This window comes from Protopterus annectens, chromosome 3.part1 (assembly GCF_019279795.1).
Source record: "Protopterus annectens isolate FY-2018-M chromosome 3.part1, PAN1.0, whole genome shotgun sequence".
Classification (NCBI taxonomy): Eukaryota; Metazoa; Chordata; order Ceratodontiformes; family Protopteridae; genus Protopterus; species Protopterus annectens.
This window is the reverse complement of record NC_056732.1, coordinates 1,371,134,037-1,371,160,738: the sequence shown is the minus strand read 5'-3', so window position 1 is coordinate 1,371,160,738 and position 26,702 is coordinate 1,371,134,037.

Genomic DNA, 26,702 nt, shown 5'->3' with positions numbered 1-26,702 from the left:
ACACAGAACAATAATAAAAAAAATAGAAATGTAACAGGAGCACCAATACCTCTAAGGTTATGGAAGACCAGAGAGTCTAAGGCTTAACAAATAAAAAAAATCCCCGGCACAAATAGTTAACAAACCAACAAGAGGGTGTACTATTCTTGACCTGGTCCTAACTAATATAACCACTATATGCAGCACACCCCTTCTCCATCCCTGGTTAAATCTGACTTATAAACTTCTCTTTTAACATCTCTAAAACCTCTACAGTCAAAGACTGAATTATTAGTGTCAAGTAGTTCATTGTCTGTGAGGTATATGCTAGTTCCTCCACTTCCTGATAGTATGAAGTGCTTTAAGGCTGGCAACAGAGGGGATATGAGCAGGTTTACTTTCCATTTTGTCCAGGTGGGTCTTGGATTTAGTTTGGTCGAATTGCTCAAGATATACTGTTTATAGTTTGGTTAGGTATAGGATGTAGAAGGAGAATTAAGCTACATGAAGGCAAAACTAATTCTAAGAAGCTAAAATCAGTTAAGTGCATCCATGCAGACACAATATGTGAACAATGCAGCTGGCACAGCAACTACCACAGCAATAAGGAGTCTACGATCACCTAATAGCAAGGCAGGAACACTGAAGGTCACAGCACATAGCTAATGGTGGCCCAGGGCAAACACACTCAACCTACAACAATACCTTAGCAATTAAATGCTTGACAAGCAACTGATTACATCCTCATGCAACCAAATGCAGCAAATCTGAAATGCTGAATGAGCACACACTAGCTAATGGACAAATACTCACCAGTGTTGTCTCATTACTCTAAGGGTGACTACTGAAAATCTCTAGCCAGCTACTTTACAGCAGCAGATACAATGACAGTGTGCAGAGCACTGCAGTGTGCAAAGCAGCACAATATATCATAAACCAGAAAATTGTAACGGCCAGTCAGAATACAACATACAACTAGGCAAGCAGTAATTAGAACTCTGAGAGTAGCAGTAGATTACTCTCACACTCACAAGATAATTACTAGTAATGTTTCAAGATGACTTCCAAACACTGCCAAGCTAAGTTGTGCCCAAAAAGCAATATGCACTGAAATCAACAAAAACAAACCAAAAAAGTGTCTCAGATATAATTTAAGTAATTAGAGCAATGGCCCACAAGTTGATCAATAGATAACAAACCAGAAAATTGAAACAGCCAATCAATCTATACCCCACATTTTAATATAGTCTCAGGACTGAACAAAATAACCAAAGGATGAAATAGACTAATACAGTAACCACAACTAAATTAACAATCCAGAACTTTGTTTTGTATATCTTATGTTTTTGTGTCACTGGTAAAAATTATTCTTAATCTTCCAATAAGGCAGTCCATCCCTCTCCAAAAGCTGCCTTAATTTTCCAGCAAGGCCTTGTGTAACTCCAGATAATGAAATAGTCTCTGATTTATGAAGGTTACTCTTGCTGTATCTTTTCCAGAGTTTTTTTTCATAGAAAGTAGTTCAGAAACCATTTTGACTTAGTACTTTTAACAACCTCCAAGCTACTTGGCCTTTGGCAAAATCCTCATTTTAACTCAGTAGACAACCAATACACTTGTTCTCCTGCCTCTAACCTTCATAGTACAGTGTTGTAATACAGACTCTTAGGATTCATGTCTGCAGGAACCCAGAGGACAGCTCGAATACCAGAGCTCTCACCTTCAGCACTCTGGTCTGGTAGACTCCCTTCCCTTTCAACGTCAGAACATTAGTGCTATAAAGGGAAATCAGCCAGCACCATTTTCACTTCTTTTTTGTCACAGTTCGATGACCACCACAATCACTACTGTAGCATTGTCAGTTCATTGGGTACCAGAATCAAGAACTCAGACAAATATCCTGTTGGAGAAAGTTATCTTTTCCTTAGTGCTTGTGATTGTAGATAGAGCATAAAGTTAACTGAATGGGAAGCAAATTCTGCACAAAGATGTTTTAACGTTTTCTTGTTTTTTATGCTTAGGTCTGCAGCATGATGTGCCTAAATGTCCCTAGTGTCTGCACTTTAACTCTATGACTATCAATCATAGGGCAGAGTCCTTACAAACATATTTGAAGAAGAATTGCATGGCTGGCCTAGACATGCTATGTCATTTTCCAGTCCATCTTCAGACCTTTCCAAGAAAGTGATAGGATAGATTCCTGTCCCACAGACTTCCCATACTCTGGAACAGGCTACCCATCTATGTTAAGCAAAGTTCTTCATTAGCACTCTTCAAGAAAAAATCTTGATGAGTGGATGGGAAATAGGAAATACACCCCGGGGATCACTTCTGTGTCTCTGCTCGACAGTGGCACAGGAAAATAACTTTCTTGGGTGGCGTAAGCCAGGGAACCTTATTGGCTAGGCTTATGTAGGCCCTTTGTGCTGATAGCCTAGTTCCTACCTATGAACCTATGAAAATAAAGAAGAACCTTTGGAAGAAAAGTGTTTGGGATGCCAACAACATTCCCTAACAGTGCCCCGTGGCACAAAGGTTTCGATACTGGTGAGAGCACTTTCCCAAGCTCTGTATCCAATGACTGGTGCATCCAAGGCATCTGGCATGACCTAACTGGTGGCTGTCATGTTATCAGTCAAGTCCACATCCTTATAAGCCAAAGCCACATCAGTCAGGCCCAGAGCCACTTTGCAGGCCCCAACCTCCAAATCACAAGTAATGGTATTTGAAGGCAACAGTGGTACTCCTCAGATTTTTGTCAAAGAGGAGGCTGAAGAGGACTGGATTCAGGTCACAGCCACTTGTCCATGGCCTGAGGCCATTAATTAGCCTGAGTACACACCAAAGTTGAGACTCAAACTGTCAAAATCAAAGCAGACATTCGTCAGTTTGCTCCATCTGCAGCTGTCTAGGTCTCAGGCCCAGTACCCCTAGGTCACTTCCCAGGACATGTTCTAACTGGTACAGGATTTTATAAATTTCATAATGTACAGATGGCCAGCACCCGAAAAAGATCCTGCTCCAGCAATAACCCCTGCTGAGAGTGAGAGTAACAGGAACCTTCTCTACAGGCAGACTCAGATTCCTATGACTTTACAGCATTGAAGTTAGCATACTTGGATCAGTTCTCCCCAGCCTTAAGATTCTGATTCTGAAGACATTCTGCCATTGGCCTTGCCACCTAATGACTCATCCTTTAGAGACAGCCATCACAAAATGAAGAAATCTTTCAACTGGGGGTCTAAAGAGTTCTCTCAGGCACAGATCAGGTACAGACAACTTCTGGGCCTGCCCGAATCTACACATGCCTACAGTCTTAGAAGTCTTGGGTGATGTTTTTCATGGAACATCCTTACAGCAAGATTCCCACTCTCTCCTGCTCCTAATAAGTTAGACTATGTATATATGGTCCACAGATCCCACAAACACCTCTTTAAGAACCCCAATAGTGGATCTAGCTGTGATATCTCTGGACTCCAGTAAGGAATCTTGTGGAGCTTTATCAAAGAGTATTAAACCAACATCAAGGTGAATAAGATCCTGGATCAGGCTGGAAAGAAAACATACATTTCAGCTGGCATGGCTGTTAGTGCTATCAGCTGCTAGCTTTATATGTTCAAGTCAGTCTCCTTGAATAACTGAGGTAGAAGGCAGTGGGACTACAGGACAAGAGCCTTAAGAAGGAAATGCTGGACTTATGCATCCTCAATGCTCATGTTGCCAGGCACTCTGTGAAGCATGGCTATGATGCATTTAATGCATTATGCTGGGCGGCTGCTACAGGGTATGTAAGGAGGAGACATGTGACTGAGGAGTCAGCCCTTCCAGAGCGTGTTAAGGTGGAGTTCCTTGATGACCAATTGGTAAGGAGCTTCTGTTTGGGCCACATCCTGAAAAAAAAATGTTCAAAAAGATGGAGGAGAAGGGGAAAACTATGCAGCCTGCCAAAGACCTTTTCATTTTTTTTTTTTCAATAATATTTTTTTATTATTTTTCACAACCATATTACAAATTCACACATTATATACAATATATACAAAATGCTTCCATTGGTTAATTTCACATATATATCAACCTCATGTATTGATCAAAGGTACAGCACTCACAATCAAAAGGAAAATAATAAAAAAAAAAAAATCCAACATTAACAAATCCAAGCCAACAATCTGTCTTTTCTGTACATTTTCTATCTAATCTAAGGTTGATTTAGACTATATTCTGGTTCCCGAGAAAAAGTGGATAGTAACCTCTTAAGCCAAAACAATATTAAAAATTTGCTCCCAGATTTTTATGTTGTTGATATTTTTCTTGTGATCACTAACTAACAGTTTATGCGCTAAGATGTGTTTTATTGCCAACAATCTGAAATTTTCCCACAATGTCTGGGCTGGGTTCAACCAATTTGTGGCTATATATAATTTCATTAATAGGCAAATATTCATAATTACAATCGTTTTTGATTTATTTAGATTCTCAGGGGGAATATGAAGAATCATAAACTCCCAAGAGAGTGTTGAATTTTGGTAACCCATTTTTTGTAACTGCAATTTTAATGAATTCCACAATTTATAAATGCACTTACAACTCCAGAACATGTGAAGCAAATCTGCTGTCTGATCAAAGCAATGTGGGCATATGGGTGAATTCTTTGCATCAAATTTGTGCAAAGTGAGACGAGTATAGTATGCATTGTTAAATATCATCAGCTGCGTAAATACCAATTTCTGAAGGGATACGGACTTTAATGTTAACTTAAATGCCTCCAATATCTTATTGTCGTCTGGGAATATCAATTTCTCTCTCCAGTAACTCGATAAAAGAATATAATTATTATACTTCCTCTCTTTTATCAATTTACATGCTGCGGTTATATATTTTCTATCCTGCAACAGCGCTTCCCATAGATTACGAGAAATGATTAAATCTTCCCCTTTCATTTCAAAGTTGTTAAAATAGTTTATAACCAAGTCTTTTAGCTGTCTTACTATAATTAAATAGGAAATACGTAGTTCTATTTCTTTTAAAATATCCTGTACTGGTACTCCTAGAAAAGGATATAAATCGAGTACAGTTAACTCCATGATTAAAGGGAATTTCTTTAGATCAATCAATTGACCACCAATTGTTAAATTTGGGTTCCTATGAAACGGTTGGAAAACCATCATATATTTTAGTAAATTTAAGGAAGCGAAAAGAGTTTGAATTGCCGTTACATAACTTTTGATGTGCTCCATTAGCTTATATTTACTCATTGTCCAATTATTTAAAAAGGGTAATGCTTTAGCGTTGACTCCCACTTCATTTATATGCTTGTACGTTAAGAGCACCCATTTGGGTGTCCATTTTCTATTATCACTATAGAACAAAGACCTTTTCATACCACACCAGCCAGATATGTTAGGAATTATCCAAGTAAGAGTTGACACTTTTCTCCCAATCAAAGCAAAGGAAAAACGCAAAAAGGGGAAAACAACAAATTCTTTAAGAAGTGGCAATCCAACTCCAAAAGTAGACCAGGGGGCCTCGGGCTCAGGTAACCTACAGGGAGCAGCTATTATTCTCCACAGCACCTCTAATTCCCTCCTCAGAGGCCCATCCTGGATTTATTAAGACTAAATAAACCTGTTAGCACCAAAGTTCAAAATGCTAATCTTAGAAAAATTGCTTCCATTGATCCTCCCAGGAGCCTTAATGGATCTGAAAGGAAAACTCACCATTAGGTTGCATTTCTCCATACAATTTGGTTCCAGTGTTCTGCAGGTATGAGAAACATGCTTGTACCTTATAAAATGTTCATTGTCTTGTTGTAGAATCAAAGGAAGGGAATGCCCATCCACTTTTTTTAAAGCTTAATTTCTCACATGCTTTGCAGAGGAATTTGTCTGCACTTGCATGACTTACCACAGACACAGAGAAATCTAGTTTACCCTGTCAGGTACTGTTGACAATCTTATGTTGTTGTTTGTCTTTTCGGCTTTTCCCGGTTAGGGGTTGCCACAGCGGGACTCCGGTCCGCTAATGATTGGCAGTAGATTTTTTATGGTGTCGAGTTGCCAGCTTGATGCCCAACCTTCAGTGAAGGCACGCCCATTCACGCATGTCTTTTGGAGGTCACTTGACTGCAGGGAGGACATGCAGACTCCACACAGAAGGCACTCCAACCATGAATTGAACAGGAGAACCTCTTGCTGTGAGGCAACAACGCTACCAATGTACCACTGTGGCTTCACTGTTGACAGTCTTATACGGGCAATTAATGTAAACACAAAAAACAAACTTCTTGAACTACAAACGGCACTGCAGTGGCAACCGAGTAAAAACAACTATTTAATAAAGTGCACTTTATTAAACAGTTGTTTTTACTCGGTTGCCGCTCCAGTGCCGTTTTTAGTTATATGGGCAATTAGTCCTGATGATGTCAGGAGCTCAATTGCTGCTGTATAAAGGCAGAAATGTGTGAAACTGTTTTCCACTGTCTTTATTGCAGAGAGGAAGAGAAATCGTACTAATTCATAGGTGCTTCCAACGTAGCCATGCCTTTCATAGCAGAACGAAGCAACTAGGTCAGTCAGGGGTTCTAAAGCAGTTGTCACTTCTTATGGCAAATTTACATAAGCAATGTCACAGTATTGGAATGCTAAGCTTTAAATGTTGGTTATTTATACTACTTTATATATTAAGATGACTTAAATGTATCTGTCAGAGATTTCTTTGCCTTTCAGAGAAGTCAGAAAATGAAATACATATTTACCATTTTCATGCCCCCTTTCCAGGACAGAACTTCCCACGTCAGGACTTGATTTGCAGGAAGAGAGACCGCTATCAACCCTATCAAATAGATACACTGACACTGTTTATAAGAAGGACTTTTATGCTATTTTGTGAGATACTTCCAGAGGGGGGTGCACATCTGGGACACTTTTCCATGGGAATCAATATCTCCCATTGACTTTGATTCAGTCCTTATACAGGTGGAATGCATGAACATTTTTGAGTCTACAAAAGAAATGTGACTGTTGACACCAACCATGATATACCGCCGGATTTACTTTAGCATACATATGCTATGTACCCTTTCATTAAAAACATTAAGAAAAGGAAATTGCAAGTACTTTAATCATGTGTACACATGCATCTGTGCCTGTGTGTCCCCATATGTGTGTTTTATATATATACACACACACACACACACATATATATATATATATATATATATATATATATATCTCATTCAGAAGCTGAACTTTCCAAATGTTGAATTTCATATGGATATATATATATATATATATATATATATATATATATATATATATATATATATATATATATATATATACATATATCTCATTCAGAAGCTGAACTTTCCAAATGTTGAATTTCATATGGTCAAGACCGTAAGATTCACTTTTTGGAATGTCGAATTTCAGAAAACAATACAAATCTGTGTTTTTGCAGGGGGCAAACCACCTGTGCCCCACTGCATATTATATATACCAACTTTGAGGCTGCACTATAGTGGGGCAAAGGGTAAATTCCCCAATCCCCACTGTACCGCTTTAACATTTCGTAAAGTTGATCATAGAGTCTCGACCATATGAGGTTCAACTTTCTGAAGAGTGAAGCTTCTGCATTGGACCCATATTTATATATATATATATATATATATATATATATATATATATATATATCTCAAGGAGTCACATCTGTATCAAGGAGTCACATTTGTAAAAGTGATTTTTGTTGTAATTTAAATCACTAGATGTGCAGAATAACAGGAAAAAATTGAAAGAATAATGCCACAATATATCACTACTTCAGAAAAAATAATTATTTGAAGTTAAGGAATAGAAAGTCGGTCACGTTTTGTTGTAGACTTAATTTAGTAAGGGGAAAAAGAACATGAAATTAGTTATAAAAAATAGTTATAAAAAATGAAAATAATAAAGAATTTTTAGTATAGTGACAGTTTTGATACTTCAGGAACAGAGTGTGTGTGTGTGTGTGTGTGTGTGTGTGTGTGTGTGTGTGTGTGTGTGTGTGTGTGTGTGTGTGTGTGTTTTGGGGACAGGGGCTGTCTGTCGGTTTATCTTGGACTACAAAAAGGATACTTTTAACAAAGACCAGCAATTTAGCTAACTTTTGGCTGCAGCTGTATAAATCCTTTGTATAATGTAAAACAGGTTCTGAGACACACATAAGTGAGAGTCATTCCAAAAAAAGTAGCAGTCCTTTTACAGAAGGTGTATAAAATGACAGTGGATGACACTATATGTCAATGGGATGGGATGGGAATACACCTCTACTTCCTTATGTCTAGCATGACTCATATAAAAAGAGACTTGAAATGGATTATTGGAAAGAGAAAGGGTTGAAGAAAAACAAGATCACATTAACAGATCAAGTCCCAGTGGCAGCCATTTGTGGAAAAACATACTAAAATTGTGTAAGAAGCACTTAGAGTGATTTTGAGGTGTTAAAATAGCTCAGAAAACAAACAAGGCAAGGTTTTCTTTGAAGGATGCCTACCTCCATATTCCCATAGCTTGCAGAAACAGACAGTTCCTAAGATTTAAGGCAGGTAATTCTTATTTCAATTTACTTCTTTTTCCTTTGGCTTATCTGCTACATCCAGGGTTTATAGGTTCATATAGGTTCATAGGTAGGTACTAGGTTATTGGCCCAAGGGCCTATATAAGCCTAGCCATAAAGGTACCCTGGCTTTCGCCACCCAAGAAAATTATTTTCTTTTGCCCCTGTCAAGCAGAGCCACAGAGGTGATCCCCGGGGTGAATTTCCTACTTCCCATCCAGTCATCAAGATTTTTCTTGAAGAGTGCTAATGAGGAGCTTTGTTTGATATAGATAGGTAGTTTGTTCCAGAGTATGGGAAGTCTCTGTGACAGGAATCTATCCCTCCAGCATGTTCTGTTTATTGTAGTGACAAGGTTTAGGTCCCTAGAGCATGTAGCTCAGAGGGATTGGGATTTCTTTAAGTGGAGCATGTCCAACAGCTCTGAGTTTGACATAGCTTTGTATGTTAGGCAGAGATCACTTTTGAGTAGGAATATTTTGAGACGGTCTGTGCTGGGCATCTGTTTGAGGCTGGTAATCCTCTTTGTGAGGTATTTCTGCGGCCTTTCCAGTTGTTGTAGATGTCTTGTGAGGCACATATCAAAAGGGGTTTTGTACTCTATAATGGGTCTAATGAGTGATGAGTAGAGGGGAGCAATGACCTCTTTTTTCCTAGATGAGAAACCTTTTGTGATGAGGTGTGCCACGTAGAAGGATTTCCTGACTACTGTGGCGATGTGATTATTAAAGAGACTACTGTCCACCTGTGTCCCAAGGTCTCTTATCACACTTCCGGTGTTAAGTAGACTACCACCTATGTGGTAGCTTATGGGTACAGAGTTTTTACCAAAGGGGATGACAATGCACTTTTTGGCATTGAGCTTGAGACCATGGCATTGACACCAGGCATCTGTTTCCGTGAGGCCCTTTTGTAGGATGTCCACATTGTTAGGAGTTTCGATTATGGCTCCTAGCTTGCAGTCATCTGCGAACTTCATTAGCCAAAGACCTTCTGTGTTAGCCTGTACTTCAGAAAAGTAGATACCAAACAGGAGATGGCCCAGGACGGAACCCTGTGATACTCCACTTGTCACTGGTCTGAAGTCGGATTTGGAGTCTGCTACTTTCACAGTGTGGGTTCTGTCAGTGAGCCAGTTGACAACCCATCTTGTGACATAGGGAGTTATACCTAGTTTAGGGTCTTTATGAAACTCTTTGCTTCAATAATTGCTTTTTGCAGGACAAAGGATATACACTTCAACCTATACGTAAACATTAGCCTGACTGATACCTCTTCTGTACTGGAGATTCAAAGAACCATACAGATTGATATACATTGATCTGATGTTGTCAGTTTTCATTCATTCCTCAAGAGGTGGGTTCAGATCCAACCCTTGGATCTGACTCAGCCATTATTTTAGCTCATGGCAGCTAAAAACCTCTCGAGCTCCTCCCTTACCCACAATGCACCAGACCCTAACATACCTCAGATCTCGTTTGCCACATTCTTGTTTGGATGTGGTCACTTTGAACTCTTGATAGTTTGAGTAGAGTGAGAAGATAAGTTAATTATTTTCTTTTTTCCTATGAGAATCTTAAATTTCTTACCTCCCTTTTACATGTTTTTAGAGTAATCATCTTTCCATCATTAGTAAGCTTTTCCCTTTTTTTCACATTTCTAGTGTAATTACAAATTACCATTGTTGGTATTTTTTGTCTTTTGTCTCTTTGCCTTTTTGCTCTTAGTAAAACAAAAAAAAATGTTTATTTTATTAAAAATGTCTGTAAAGGGTCCATCTGGATTTAGAAAGTGCCAGAAATATGGGCACAAGTTGCCTCCTCTGATACACATGCTTTGTATGTCTACTGTTTGGGTCCAGACCATTTACATGTAGATTGCTCCATCTCCAAGGCCTTCAACCCATGAGCAATCACAGGCAGAAAAAAATAAGTTAATTCTGAAAGGACTGTTACCTTCTTTCTTTTTTAGAGGCTATTTTAGGGACTCAACCCCCCCAAACCTAAACTTAAGGAGCCTTTGGCTAAGCCTTCAGGGCCTTATGGATCCTTGAATCCCTCGTCAGATCCTACCATGGAACCACCATAGAAACAACACAGAATGTTGGATCTGAAGACTGTTCCAGCTCAGCCAGCATTAGAGTTGAAAATGGATCCTAGCTTTTCAGATCCGAAGCCTTTGCCCAGGACCAGATATTCCCCTCCATTGACCTGGTACCCTCTAGAGTACCTTCCCTGTATCTTGAGTCCCATTGGCACTCTATGTCCCCATCAGTAACTTCTTCCAGAAGTCTAACTGAGGCTGATGTAGACAGAATGATCAGGGAATTTCTCTTGGTGCAGATACAGATAAGAGTTCTCCCAGCTCCTACCCTTCGGGTTAGGAAGTCCTTGCTTATACAACTCCAACAGTCTTGGCTCCTACTCTCATCTGATGTATTGTTTTGATCCGAGTCTGCTAGGACCATCTGGATTGGATCTGATGATTTTAGTATTTTTGGCACCGAGGCTGTCTCTGAGTGCACTGCCTCCAACAGCTTTGGAGCCAGGTGACTTTCAGAGCAAAGAATCCCTGTCGAATCCAAGGCATTAGAGTAGACTCCAAAATTGTCAGAGCTGTCTCTTCTCCTCAGAGTCTCAGCATTGGACAGCTCGGCTCTGATGTCTGCCTCAGGTGGACTGCCTTCAGGGCAGGGGGTGCCGATGGGTAGAAGAGTGGTTTCTCGGCTGCATCTGCCTTTGAGGTGGTGGAGAGAGTGTTCTCTGCTTCTGATGGATGGTCACTACCCCCTTGAATCTCCCCTCTGGATCCCATGTGCCTCTGCGGCTTGAGCCTCAGCATTCTACACGACAAGGACAACCAGCCCAAAGTCTCCAGGTTACCCAGCAGCATATTACTACCCCTTCAAATAGTTCTCCAGGGAAGAAGGCCCTGGAAGAGGAAATGCAAGAAGAGGTGCTTGGACTCTCCTCATGAGCCTGTCACTGAAGATACTGATTTTGATGAAGGGGAAGGGTCCCCAAGATGAACACCTGAAGATGTATCATTCAAAGACATCCTTGAGATTCTTAAGCAGAGGGGTGGTTGATAACCCTTCCCCAGAGGAATTGGTATTCCTGGAGACCTTTGGGTTTGGCCCATCTAACCCCTGTGTAACTCCACTTGCCAATGAGATCATTGACTTGATCTCTAGGTGGGCATGGAAGGAGCCAGATGTAGTTGAGCTAATCCTCAAAAGACTGGATCAGATTCTGGCACCACCTGTAGGAAGGGAGTTTTGGAGCAAGGGAGTGCATGTAGATGCTATCATCATAGTGACAGCCTTCAAGAAGGAATTTGCAGACTAGAGTTCCTCTGTCCATCCCCCTAACAGGGAGTCTAGGGCTTTGGACAGATTTAGGAAGCATGTGTATTCTTCAGTCACCTTTGCCTTTAGACTGCTGAACTATTAGGCACACTTTACAAGACTACAAAGGAACTTGATAAAGGAACTGTCAAAATCTATTTCTGGAAGCACTACTACTGAGACTCAGGCTCCTATGGCCTCACAGTTGGTGACCCTACAATCCATTTCTAATTCATCCATGAGGCTTATCTCTCATGCAGCTGAAGGTACCTCAAGGGCAGCAGGTTCAGGCATTTCCATTAGGAGGCATGCCTGGATGCACTTGTGCAGAGCCATTAAAGTCCTCTTTCATTAATGCTCCTTTTGATGGAACTTCCTTATTCAGCCTCAAAGTGAGAGACACATTCTCTAGGTGTGAGCAGGATGGAAAGACTCTCTCTGCAGTGGGAGCATGTTTTTCCACACCTCAAAGGACCTTCTCCAGGAACCACTGAGGAAGATGAAAAATGCAGCTCAAGAAGTCCCAGGGTCCTTTTCAAGATCCATGTGGAGATAGATCCCACAGAGGTAGAAGGGGGAACTCAAATGGAAGATGCCACCCATGTGGCAGAAGAGGCCCACAGGACCAAAGGTCTAGAGATTCCTTCTCTGACAGACCCTACCAGCACTCCTGAAAGGAGACCTGATTTGCCCCTTAGGAGGAAATTGGGGGTCATTTATCCCTGCACCAGACAGCCTGGATAGACATCACAAAGGATGCATGGGTGCTGAGGATTATTTCCAGAGGTTATATAATCCCTTTTTCCCTTCCACCCCATCTGTATGCAAATTTCCCGATGTTCCACCCAGTCAGAGGAAAGCAGCAGCACTAGTAATACAAAAGCTGTTAGAAAAAAAGTAATCAAAGAGGTCCCACCAGACCAGATGGAATCCAGAACTTACTCAAGATTTTTTTAGTGCCAAAAAAACATGGGACTGGAGACTGATTTTGGATCTCAGCAGTTTGAACAAATCATTTCGATAAACAAAATTTCTGATGGTCACAGCTCAGTCCATTCTTCCCTTTTTGTGCAAGGATGACTGGATGTGCTCGATAGACCTTTAGGATAGGTATTATCACATAAAAATGAACAGACAATCCAGAAGATACCTACACTTCTAGCTTGGATCCAATCATTACCAGTTCAGAGCACTGCCCTTTGGTCTCACCACAGCCCCCAGGGTATTCACCAAATGCATGGCAGAGGTAGCAGCTCACTTGAGACTGCAGAGATTCCAAGTGTTTCTGTACTTGGATGACTGTCTCATTACTGCCCCGGCCAGGCATCTACTAATAAGACTATGAGGTCAGGTACTCCAGACTTGCTCCCATCTGGGAATAATCATAAATTACAACAACTCAGTTAGAACCATCTCAGACACTGAAATTCATAAGAGCAAATTTCAACACGGTATCAGTGACTGCTTCTCTTCCTTTTTCAGCATTACAAACTATCAGATTCTAGGTCAGAAAAATAATTTACAGTACACAATCTCAGCTCGATTGATTCTACAAGCCTTGGGATCAATGTCGGCAACTATAGTCTTCGTTCCTCTAGCAAGAGTTTACATGAGAATTCTTTAATGGATGTTAGCAATACAATGGTCTGTTCTTTACCAACACGTCAGCCTAAATAAGAATCACTCAGGCATGCAAGAGATACCTTTGGTGGTGGATTCGATCAGATCAAATTCTACAAGGCCGTCCCTTCACTATCCCTCAGCTCAAGGCCATAGTGACCACAGACACATCCCAGATTGGGTGGGGGGACATTTCCTGGGGAAAGCAGTTCAAGGCACTTGGTCTCCCAAACAGGCCAATATGTATATCAATGTCCTGGAAATGAGAGCAGTGCTGTTAGCATTGCAGGTCTTCCAAGACTCTCCCTTTTGGGACAGTTGTGATTTAGACAGATAGTATATCAGTAGTTTGGTACATCAACAAACAAGGAGGAACCAGGTCTTATCCCTTGTGTTGAGAAGCCCTCAGAGTGTGGCGGTGGGCAATCTCATCCAACCAGTTTCTGATAGCAATGCACATTCTGGGGAAGTCCAAAGTGATAGCAGACAAATTGAGCAGGACCATTCTACTACCTCATGAGTGTTCTCTCAACATGTAGGTGGCAGAAATGACTTTTTGCCAATAGAGCCAGCCTTGCTGCAATCTATTTGCATCTCCCCTAAACAAAAAGTGCAGCAGCTTCTTTGCCCTAATCCCCCCACCAGGGGAATCACAGAGGGGCACTTTACTACTTGATTGGTCCCCTAGTTTCCTCTATGCATATCCTCCAACTCCCTTGATCTGCAAATTTCTGCAGAAAGCTTTCCAGATGAATAGCAAAGTCATTCCTCAATGCAACCTACTGGCCTAAGCAGATTTGGTTCCCCTTTCTTTGGCCTCATCTAATTTACCCACCTTGGATTCTGGATCTGATTCCAGACCACCTGTCTCACCTGACAGGTATGCCTCATCCAGATGTCTAAAACCTAAAGCTGACAGTGTGGTTTCTCCACTTACTTTGATAGCCAGACAACCTATGTTCTTGTTCCCCTGTCCACCATATACTTTTATCTTCCCATAAGGCTTCTACAAGAAAACTTACAGAAGTAAATGGAAGAGGTTTTTTTTTTTTTTGGCATATCAGAAACACATTGACCCCTTTTAAGCCTCTGTACACAGTGTCCTTGAATTTTTGGCAACAGTTTTCAATGAAGAAGTTAGCTCCTCAACTATTAGAGTTCAGTTAGCAGCCATCTCTAATTTTCACATTGGACTTGAAAACTCCACCCTGGCTTCATCTAAACTTTGAAAGGCCTTCTTGAGAGGTACTCTTTTTTTTGAGACCTCCTTAAAATTATCCAGCTCCTTCATGGGACTTAAATTTGATATTGCAGGCCTTGATTCATTCCACTTTTGAATCAGCAGCAAAATGTGATCTAAAGTTTCTGACCTGGAAGACTATCTTTTTGGTAGCCTCCACGTCTGCTAGAAGGATTTCAGAATGTCAAGTATTGTCTTCTAAACCTCCCTACATGGATAGGGTAATGTTACAAACCAATCCTTCTTTCCTTCCTAAGGTGGTGTCAGAATCTAACATCAACCAGTCCAGTTTTCTTTCCTAAATTTACGAACAAAGGTAAATATATGTTGCACTTATTGGATGTTTACAGAAATTACATTTTTACTTACACAGCACAGAAGAAATAAGAAAGATGGACCAATTATTTGTTTCCTTTGCGGATTCCAAATTGGGTAATTTAACCAGATGGCTGATGGATTGTATATCATTTGTCTACAACAAATTGGGTCTGTCCTTACCAAAACCTTTAAGATCCCATTCAATTAGGTCCATGGCAACTTCTTCAATGTTTCTACCTAGGGCTTCCATGGAAGACATGTGCGGCTGCAACTTGGGCCAGTGTTCATACCTTTATTACTCATTATAAACTGGATCTGGTCTCAAGGGGAAGAGCTGCCTTTGGCTCAGAATATCCTTCCTTAGAATCCACCCAAGAATTTAGGTAGCTGGGTCCCAACTGTTGAGGAATGAATGATAATTGACAACATCAGATAAAGAAATTATGTGCTCACTGTAGCATTCCGTGTTGTTCATTTTCATTTTTCTTCAACTCCCCTTCCACCAACCCCTAAACTTTTTAACAGTTGATTCTGGAAGAATGAGAACTTATAAGGAAACCGCTGATGTTCTTCGTGTTTCACTGTTGCAGTCATTACATTTGGGTAATCTGCTGGCAGGTTACCCTCAGTCAGCCTGAATAACAAAGTCTTGGGTCCTGCGTCGGTTGCTGTCTCCTCTTCCATGACCTCAGGTCGTCAGGGGTATAAAACATGCAGCCGACACCATTTTATTCAGTCTTTCTTGCCGCGTGGTGCCCGAAGCAGAAGCAGTTCATAAGTGCCGGTTGGCTGACTCCTGAAATTTTTGCATTCGAGTTTCAGAACCGAAGTCTTCAAACTAAAGCTAAGTACCCCATTGGGGAAACTTTTTCTTGCTCCTTACCAATGTCAGTAAAAGTTAATAATTGCATTACTTGTGGGAAGCAAATACCTCATAAAAATTTTCATTTGTACTGTATTTCTTGCCTAGACCCAGATCATAATGTGCCTTGCTGTCGGTTTTGTGCTAGATTTAACCAACACACTATTAAGCGTCGGTATATTTTTGCTTCTAAATATTTTGGATCAAGATTTAATTATCCTGAATTGTCGTCGGTTAGCAATCCAACTACCGGAGTTCACAGAAAGCGCAAAGAAAAAGACAGAGATAGACTGTCGAGGTCCAAAACCGATGACAAAGCTTTTCCTAAGCCAGTCGCCGGTTCGCTGGTACTCAGTGAGGTGCTTTCGCAGCCCCTGATACCCGCTACTTTTGAGTCGCAGGCCTCTACCGAGACCCATTCGGAGTCCGGTATGCCACGAGATTCTCAGAGTATTGAACCCGCGGATGTCTCTCCCTTGGATGGGTCTGAAGCCGCTGAGCAGGCACCAGCTTCTGAGGGTGTTTTCAGGCCTCAACATTTTTATATTAAACCGACACCAGCCTCAAAAACAAGATCAAAAACATCTTCTATGTCTAAAAAACCGACGCATGAGACATGTGTTCAGGCCCCTATGCCTAAAAAACAGATGACCAAAATGGCTGAGGACTTAATTACCTTGATCGGGCCCCCCCACTAAGAGGCCTAGGCAAGGCACTGATTATGAATCTTCAGATCAGGTTTCTATTTCTTCTGATTCCTCTTCTGATCAGGAATTTTCTATTCCACCCTATGAGGATTCAGATGCAGAAGAATCCATCCGATCTGCATCTCCTCCTGAGGATTACTGTTTTGGAGAAACTTTGCATACTTTAAGGGAACATTTTCACTGGGAGAGTCAGGACTTCTCTGAATCAAAAAAGAGGCTTAGGGATTTCCTTCTTCTTCCTCAGCATAGGCCTTTGGCAATACCTCGTGTATTAGACATTGTTGATGATGTGTTTTCGGAATCAAGCATGGATCCTGATTCCCTACCTCCAGCTCCTAGTAAGCCAGACAGATATTACAGGATTCCTGACTCCCACAAATTTCTGTTCAAAAATCCTGCTGCTGATCCTGAGACTATTCAACAGGGTCCCAAGGGTGTAAAGGCCTCTACAGCCAAAAATCCTACCTCCTCTGATAGAGATTCCAGGGCGCTAGATAGATGGGGAAAGAAGGTTTATATGTCTGCAACCTTGGCAATTAGGGCCTTAAACTGCCATTTTCTTATGCTTAAATATCAACAGCATGTTATGGGCTTACTGAAACAGAAAATGATGTTGATTTCCGACTGTGTGGAAAATAAAGAATTACAGGAATTATTGCATTCAGCAGAACAGGTTGGAAAGCATACTTTGCAATGTGGTTTTGATTCCTTGGAGGCCCCTTGCAGGGCCGCAGTTACTGGATCTGTGATTAGAAGGCATGCCTGGCTCAAGGAGCAAAATCTGCCTGATCATGTTAAAGCTAAATTGTTGGATGCCCCCTTGCAGCATGATACTCTGTTTGGTAATAAGGCAGAAGAGGTTTTAAAGAAAATGGAAGACAAAGCTAAATCTATGCAAACTATAAAAGATTTCTTGCAAGTGCAGCCACCCAGGTTCAGTAGGCACTGGCCTACTAAAAATTGGTCCTTTCCTGTGTCCAACAGAGCCTCTGAAGGCAAAGCCAGGTGCTCAAAAGGCTCCAGATAGCAATCACAGGGTTCTTACAGGTCAAAGCAATGGGGTGCCTCCATCTCCAAATCTGGAGGAAACAAAGCACAACCCTACAGTAAGCAGTCTCAATGACTTCCCTCTACCATCACCAAGCACTTATCCTTTGGCAGCCCCCTTGGGGGGAAAACTAGCATTTCATGCTCAAAATTGGCAGTTAATTACCCAGGACAAGTGGGTATTAAACATAGTATCCCATGGATACAGATTTAATTTCCATACTTTGCCAATTCCAAATGGTTGGCCAGATCTGCCACAAAATCAGTGGGCAGAGGCTCAGAAGCAAGTTATGCCCCTCATGGATATGGGGGCTATGCAACCAGTACCAGAAAAGGAAAAAGGACAAGGTTTTTATTCAAGACTTTTCCTGGTACCCAGAAAAGACAATGCCTGGCATCCAATACTGGACTTATCAATTTTGAACACGTTCCTGGACATTCCAAGATTCAAAATGCTGAATTTACAACAGCTACTGCCTATGCTAGGCAGGAATGCTTGGTTATTGACTCTAGACTTAAAAGAGGCATACCTGCATATCCCAATGAGAGAATCATGCAGAAGATACCTCAGCTTCAAGGCAGGTTTTTTGCATTACCAATTCTCTGCACTGCCCTTTGGCTTATCTACTGCTTCCAGGGTCTTTACAAAGTGTCTGGCACCAATTGCATTCTGCAGACAAAGAAGCATACAAATTTATCCTTATCTGGACGACTGCCTCATTCAAGCAGAGGACAAGGACACTCTTCTTCAACATCTGGCGTTCGTAAAAAGGCTTCTAACATGCCTAGGGTGCACAATAAACAGAAAGAGATCCCAACTGGTACCCTCTCAAATAATTACATTCCTGGGTGCAAGCTTGAATACAGCTGCCCAGATGGCTTACCTTACGCCAGACGAACAAAGGCAACTGACAACATACTTAAAAAAATGGCAACAAAAACCCAGTTATCTGCAAGACAAATTCTGCAGGCTTTGGGGTTCATGGCATCCTGCATTCTACTAATTCCATATGTGAGACTGCATATGAGGAAACTACAATGTTACCTAAAGAGTTTATGGAGTCAACATTGTCACAGTCTGGAAACAATGATTCCTCTCATTCCCTGCCTACAACAGGAGTTTCTTTGGTGGGCAGAGACATGTCACCAAAACAAGGGACTGTCATTCACTCTACCCCCTGCCACCCAAACCCTAACTACAGACGCATCAGACTATGCTTGGGGGGCCCACCTGGTGGGAAGATGCATTCAGGGCAAATGGAGCCCAAAACAAATGCATCTGCATATCAACCAGAAAGAGATGATAGCTGTTCAGAATGCTCTGACAGCCTTCAAGGACTTACTTCATCCAGGACAACTACTGATAAAGATGGACAACACCATGGTTATGTGGTACATAAACAAGCAGGGGGGTACACATTCCTACCCCCTTTGCAGACTAGCCATGGCATTGTGGAACACAGCTTTGACTTACCAAATACATCTTCAAGCTCAATTCCTGCCAGGAAAACAAAATACTCTGGCAGACAACCTAAGCAGAAATCTTATGGACCCGCATGAATGGAAACTGGATCCACAAATCTTCAGCATGTTAACACAGAAATGGGGGAGCCCAGACATAGATCTATTTGCCTCTCCCCAAAATTATCAGCTGGACAAATTCTGCACAAGAACTTATCACAGAAAAGCATGGAACGTGGATGCCCTATCCTTCAGTTAGAAAAACCTATCAGTCTATGCCTTTCCCCCACTGCCTCTTCTCTCCAAGGTCTTACTAAAAGTCAGACAGGAAAAAACAAAAAAATTATCCTAGTTGTGCCAGACTGGCCTTACCAGCACTGGTACCCAATTCTAAGGAATATGTCTTGACTTCCTCCTTGGTACTTGCCTCAAATACCTCATCTACTGTCTCAGCAGAACAATCAAATTCTGCACACTCAGCTCCAAACTCTGAACCTTGCAGCATGGCTGATCATTTAATTATTCAAACAACACCTCTCAGTAAATCTGTGATAGATGTCATTTTGGAAGCCAGAAGGCCTAGTACTAGAAAATGTTATGCTGATAAATGGAAGAGATTATGTGCTTGGAACCAAGCACAAGGAACGGACACAGCAAAGCCCAATATTCCTCAGATTGTACAATATTTGACTGAGATGCTTGACAAGGGCCTATCTTTTTCTTCAATAAAAATACATGCCTCTGCCATCTCGGCTCATTACAACACAGAGCCTCCCCTCTTTTCTCATTCTCTGCTTAAACAGTATCTTAGAGGGGCCAAAAATTTAAGGCCTCCCAGAAGATCACCAACTCCTGCATGGGACCCCAACTTTGTGCTGTAAAAACTCACCCTGCCTCCTTTTGAACCTAGCAGCTACTGCGGATATAAAATTTCTATCTTGGAAAACAGCTTTCCTCTTTGCAGTCACTTCAGCAAGAAGGGTTTCAGAACTACATGCTTTCATGGCTGTGGAGCCTTTTATTACAATTTCCCTCAGGACCAATCCTTCTTTTATGCCTAAGGTGGTATCCAGTGTGGCTCTTAACCAGACAATTCACCTGCCAACATTTTACCCAAATCCACAGAACAAGGGGAAGCGGATTCTGCATTCATTGGATGTACACAGACAACTAAGATTCTACTTAAACAGGACCAAGTCTCTAAGAAAGTCTGAGCAACTACTGGTAGCATTTGCTGCAGGGTCAGAGGGGAAGGCTATATCAAAGCAGATTATTTCTAAGTGGATAAGCCACTGCATTCATTTCTGTTACTTGTACCATGGTAAACCTGTGCCCAAGGGGATCAGGTCACATTCCACCAGGGCTGCCTCTACCTCAGCAGCTTTTCTCAGAGGGGTTCCAACCAAAGACATTCTAGAGGCTGCTACTTGGAGCTCTCTTCATACCTTCACAAAGCATTACCATTTGCCTCTCTTCTCCAAATCCAGGGCAGGCTTTGCCACTGCAGTTCTGCAGGGCCTTATAGCCGCTCCTAATACTATTTACTTCCACCCTCTCATCCATAGTTTTGGGCTTCTACCCAAATGTAATGACTGCAACAGTGATACACAAAGAACATAGTACAGTTGTGTACACTTACCATAAATGTAGATGTTCAAGTGTATTCACTGTTGCAGTCCGGGTTACCCACCTGCCATCACCCTTTTCTATACCTTTTCTTTCCTTCACTATTTACTAAAGCCTTTGTGGTGTATTTGCTTTCGGATGAATGTAAAGTTTATGTTGCTAAAAGTGCATTTACATATATTTCTGTTTATATATATATATATATATATATATATATATATATATATATATATATGCACATACATATATATATATATATATATATATATATATATGTATATATATATATATATATATATATATATATATATATATATATATATTTTTTTTTTTGCTCTCCATTTGGGGGCACCTGACATCGGGGGCAAAAAAAACTGAATAAAATGGCATCGGCTGCATGTTTTATACCCCTGACAACCTGACGTCATGGAAGAGGAGACAGCAACCGACGCAGGACCCTAGACTTTGTTATTCAGGCCGACTGAGGGCAACCTGCCAGCAGATTACCCAAATGTCATGACTGCAACAGTGAATACACTCGAACATCTACATTTATGGTAAGTGTACACAACTGTACTTTCCTTATATTGAGCTCCAGATAATGGCTTCTTCTACCAGGGATATATGATAATATTTCTTACATTATGTAAACCTGAAAACAAGATCTGAGGTATGTAAGGGGTTAGTGCATTATGGGTAAGGGAGGAGCTTGAGAGCTTTTTAGTGGCTATGAGCTAAAATAGTGGCCAAGTTAGATCAGAGGGTTGGCCCCGGATACAACTGCTGAGGAGGAATGAAAATGGACAACACAGATGGAACATTATGGTGAATATAGGACTTATTTTTTTTCAGAGGGTATGACTATCTCTAAACCTTCAGAAATCTCAGCTAACACCAGCCAGGTGGGCTACCTTCCTGCGGGCTTCTCTGGACTCAGAAGAGCATAGGGCTTTACTTCCTTCTGACAAGAAGTATTTCAACAAGATTGCCAGACTCTATAACATTTCTGTCATGAAGTTTCTCAGGCAGCCACATTGCATGGCATCCTGCATTGTAATGGTTCCCCAGGTCACACAGCACAGCAGGAAACTCCAGTTGTACATGAGGGACAGGTGGTGCCAGCATCTTCACTCTTTACAGATAAGTGTTCTGCTGCTCCCTTGCATAAGGAAAGAAATTGTATGGTGGATGGAGAATATCTAGCTGAAAAAAGGAGCCCCTTTCAGAATACAGACTCTTCTGATACTGCTTGGGAGATCAATTCAGTAGACCTGAGGTTCAGGGAATTTGGGCCAAATGAAAGTGCAGGAGGCACATAAACATAAAAGAAATGAACTGTAAGGTGCTCTTTAGTTACATCCGTAGCCTAAAATGTAAGACCCAGACATGCACCACTGACCTCAGGAACTATAGGCCTATTAGCCTGACTAGCCTTATCTGCATGGTCATGGAGCAAATCATCGTGGACCTTATCAACAAAGATATAGGTAATCTCCATACACTCGGCCCTACTCAGTTTGGATTTGTCAAGGGGAGTTCATGCTTGTTAAACTGGGTGGATTTCTTCAAGACAGTCATCAGAGCCCTGGATGAGGGGAAAACTGTGCATACAGCTTACCTGGACTTGGCCAAGGCTTTTGACACTATTCTCCACTTAGGCATTATTGACAAACTCACCCAGCTAGGTATCAACCCTTATATCATTGGTCGCTAACTGGCTCACCAGTAGAACCCATACAGTCAAAATAAGGGAATCCATCTCCAACAGCAGACCCGTAACCAGTGGTGATCCACAGGGATCAGTCCTAGGACCACTACTGTTTGGAATCTATTTCTCTGAAGTACAAGCAAAAACTAAAGGTCTGTGGCTGACAAAGTTTGCTAATGACTGCAAACTGGGAGCAGTCATAGAATCCCCATAAGATGTCAATATCCTACAAGATGGTCTTACGCAAACAAATGATCAGTGCTGAAGTCATAACCTTTAACTCAATGCAGAAAAATGTATTATCATCCCTTTTAGTAAGAGCAATGTTTCTGCTAATCACCACATCAGTAGAAACACCCTAAGCATGCACTCAGTGGTGAGAGATCTGGGCACACAGATTGACAGCAGCCTTACCTTTGATCATCATATCTCCACAGTGGTAAGAAAGACCTTCTATATTGCTCATCTCATAAGTAAGGGCATTGCCTGCAGAAAGAAAAAGAAGTTATAACCTGCCTGTGCTCTTCCCTTATCAGGTCAATAATCGAGTACAACTCTCCTTTTGGTATTTACCTTTCCAGGCACATGCAGCAATTGGAGAGGCAACAAAAGTTCCTAACTAGGAGAATTCATGATATTCAACATCTGTCCTACGTGGATTGGCTGAAATTACTGTCACTTTACTCTGTTTCATACAAACTACTCAGAGCCCATCTCTGCCTTGCATGTAAGACAATTTCTGACTCTGCTTTATTGGAAATGCTGCATATCCATAAGTCCAATGGCTCATGGGTTACTCACTCTAAATAACTTAACCTGGTGTGCAACATTAATAGAACCTGCTGGAGGGACAGTTTTGTCTCCCAGAGGTTACTGCACCTGTGGAACAGACTCCCAATTCATGTCAAGCAGAGCATCTCTTTGGCCGTATTCAAGCACAATCTGGATGATGGGATGAGTAACTGTAAATTCACCCTGGAGGTTCCACCTGTGTTTCTCTTGGACAAGAACAATAGGTACTGATCGTGGAAACAAAGGCAGAACATGGCTAGGCTTGTAAAGGCCCTAGGGCCATTAGCCTAGTAACTTCCTGTGATCCTCTGATCCTATGACTGCAGTGATCTTAGTCATCCAGGCCTTTAAGCACATAAGGCAGCTAGGTCCTCTGGTGATCAAATAAACAATATTTGTGGGGTATGGCCCAGGACTCAGGGGTGAACCCTATGGCCAAATGCATTTTTGGACAGAACAGCATCCTGGCAGACAGACTAAGTAGGCTAGCATCAATGGATGATAAAAAGGGAAATATTCTAGGGGCTAGCACACAGATGGTGAGTGACAGGCATAGACCTTTTCACTTCTACAGGAAACAGACAAATTAGGAAAGTTTGCACAGTGATACAAGAAGGGGGCCTGGAAAACAGAAACCCTCACTGTTTCATGGAGAGGTCTATTTATGTATGTTTTTCCTTCATTCTAAGGATACTGAAGATGTTTGAGGAGGAAGAGGAACCAAGGATGATTTTTATAGCACCTTTTAGCCCAGGAGCACTGATTGTCCTTTCTGTTGAGTCTAGCCAGTGAGAAGCCCCTTGTGCCACTCCAACATGTTGATGGTCTTTCCCAGGGCAGGGGGTCAGTCATACATCCCAATCTGAGGACTTGAAGCTGACAGAGTGGATGATCTACTGCTTATCCCTACCATGCATATATTTCTAAAGACATGCTACACATATTGAAAGAGACCAGAAGACACAGCAAAAGAAAGTCAGATACAGTTAAGAGGAAAGGTTTGTCCTTCTGGTTCCTCAAGAGGAGATAATGAGTAAGCCAAGCACAGTTATATATGGCCCTCACTTACCCATCAGATCTAAACCTTTACAAAGTAGGTTTATTTTATGCATGTATCAAGGTATATGCAGTAGCCATATCTGCTTGTCTGCTACCACATCCTTCTGTCTTCTCACAGCTGCATATGAAGTTGTTCCTCAAGGGGGTCTTCCATTTAAGACCTCCAATGAAAGAGACCCACTTTGCAACTTCAGTTTTGTACTAGAAAAAATAATCTTGCTGTCTATTGAATCAGCTGCTTTGTTTCTAAACCAAGTTGCTGTCCTGGAAGGCTGTTCTTTCATGAATCATGATCTCAGCTAGATGGATATCTAAACTGCAGGCTGTCATGTAGAGCCAGATCCATCACAAGATGACCAGGCAGCTGCCTAGGGCTTGGTGCTGGCTGGGGGCCTGGCCATAAACTGTTAAAAAAATTATCACCCTGCTATGTAAAAACCTACTGAGAACTTCCTCATTTTGCTGCTTTAAAACCTAATCTACTGCACTGAACTTTATCTCAGTCAGTCATTGGCTCAGATTATTAACCATTGAGCAAGCCACCTGAAGCTCAAATCAGACGTGCAGTTTTTTTTGTATACTGCTGCAGTCTTTTTTAAGGGATCTACCTGAGAACAATGAAGGCTCTAAACGCCGACAACTAGAACACCGACACCGGAAGACCGACAATGGAAATAATCGACAGTTTGAAATACCGATGCTGAAAACACCAACATGCAAAATGAGCATGACTGTGTAAGTATGTGATAGTGACGGACTTTAGGGTTAGGGTGCGGGTAAGGTAAGTGTGCGATAGTGACGGACATTAGGGTTAGGGTGCGGGTAAGGTAATTGCGCGATAGTGTCGGACCTTAGGGTTAGGGTTTGGGTTAAGGTTAGTGTATAGATAGTTGTGTATGTAAGGTTTAGTGTAGGTTTGTAAGGTTTTTGGTGTGCTTGTGTTGTGTGTGTGTTTTTCGGAAAAGGAATTTGTTTTGTTTTGTTGACTGTTGGGAAAGTGGTTTGTCGGGTATGTGAACTTTCGTGTTTTTGAACTTTTGGTTTTGTGGTGTCGGTGATCTCGTTGGTGTTTTCGCTTGTTGATGTTATCAGGTAGATCCTTTTTAAGACATCTCAGCCATTTTATCAGGTAGATCCTTTTTAAGACATCTCAGCCATTTTATTTTCTTTAAATGCCATTTTATAGGGAAAGAACATTTCTTGAAAATGCAACAATGAGCGGCATAAGCATATAACAGGGTAGCAGTAAGCAACAAATAAGTTGTGTGTGTGTGTGTGTGTGTGTGTGTGTGTGTGTTTGAAATGCCCTTGTCTAATTTAGAGGCTTGGCAGAGTCAAACCCTATACCTTAAATACAGGTAGCAGGACACTTAATCCTCCACACCAGCTGCCAGCCTGCTTGTCTCTAATTTTACAGAGCATCTCTGCTTTTAACCCATAGTCTCATATTTGTACCCTTTCCTTGCTTAAACATGTTTCTTAACCAGACAGTGCTTTGGGGCAATTGAAAATTTGGGCTAGACTTCTCAATAGTCTGCCTGGACTGCCAGCCAGTTATGGTGTACAGGAAGGAAACTGGTTGTAGTAAACAGGAGCATTATCATATGATGCATGTTCTTCAGATTTAATCATTGTTTTCTTTCTGTTGAATGCTAACAGTGTATTTATTATTTAGCTGTGAAAAAAGACGTCATGCTGTCCAAGTTGAACTATGAATACATTTTTAATTTAGCTTGTTTTATTTTTTTTCCAGGAACACGGGTGTGAAATTCAGTGTATTTGGGCTACAAATGTTTGTTTAGCACTTAGTGTAGATGAGTAAGGCAATGATCTGCTAAAGATCTGTTTTTATAGTACAGGATTTGATTCTCTCAGCTTTTGTTTGTCTCCTTTATGATTCTGACCAAGTTACTTGAGGAGGCAGTACTTTTGGCTGCTTCTGAAAGAGATAATTTTGTCCAGTGGGATGCCCGAGGCTGTTAGCAAATGCATTACACATGTGCCTTTTGAATTATTGCATACTTTACATTGTTGCTAATTAGTGTTTCACTATATGCTATTTGAGTATGAGTCCCAGCATGTCTCTTGTAGTTTAATGGGTTGCCAGATGCATTTTCACTAAATGTGAGTGTTAAGAGAAAAGAGGTTTACTGCTGGTATTATAATTTATATATAAGTTACAGAGACTGTGTGATGAGGGGATAGCTATTATTCATGATAGAGAAGAAATAGGGAGGTTAAAAATGAGATGTAGGTGTCCTGCAAGTATGTAACCTCCTCCTCCCAAAAGCAGTATGTTGTATGCAGTAATATTTCTGTTTTTGTCTTTTACTTACCCCTTCCTTTCC